Genomic DNA, 626 nt, shown 5'->3' with positions numbered 1-626 from the left:
CCCCCCCCCTCCCGTGCCTCTCCCCTCGTCCCGTACTTTACCTCTTCAGTTTTCCATTTCTCTCTTACTCTCCCCCTGTCACTTTTCAAGAAACATTGATATCTTATCTACACATTCCCTTTCTCTTACCTGCTGGATCTGTGCATGTTCATACCTCATATCAATATATATCAATAAATACAATCACAGTTAATCAGAATACAATACATATTAACATATATGTTCATTCAGCTTGTAAAACATCCTTCCATTTCAATGCCAGAAGGTTTCATTGCATGCAACTGGGACAGAATGCACCACTACATATAATGCTGACCCAATGCCAATACTAGATGCAGCCAACCTGTCTATGACGTTAGCTGAGGAAGGGGGGCAGGTGGAGTTCATTCAGTGTGCAGACATCACAAGGCCATAAGGTCACCCTGGTCTTTTCCAGGCAGCAGGAGGATTAGCTTGTGGCACAGCTGAAAGAACACACCCCAGAGCATGTGTCTGCCTCTCCATCACACTGAGGATGCCATCAGATAACCATCTCAAATACCATATTTCACCAGGTCTATGATAGTATGAGATTTCCCTGGTATAATACCTAATACAAATGGGAAAAGTGTACAAACGGTGTTACT

At 43.3% G+C, this 626-nt stretch overlaps 1 protein-coding gene across 1 annotated transcript in view; it reads right to left on the bottom strand.

Moving 5' to 3' along the window:
- Nucleotides 1-626, bottom strand: part of tcap (titin-cap (telethonin)) — a 2,002-nt gene continuing 1,376 nt past the window's right edge. The window contains exon 2 of the mRNA XM_083676729.1: nt 1-626. This exon is cut by the window's right edge and continues 599 nt beyond it. The gene's annotated coding sequence lies outside the window, so the exon portion shown is untranslated.

Source organism: Argentina silus, assembly GCF_951799395.1.
Source record: "Argentina silus genome assembly, chromosome: 9".
NCBI classification, from domain to species: Eukaryota; Metazoa; Chordata; class Actinopteri; order Argentiniformes; family Argentinidae; genus Argentina; species Argentina silus.
This window is presented reverse-complemented; position numbering and strand designations above follow the sequence as displayed.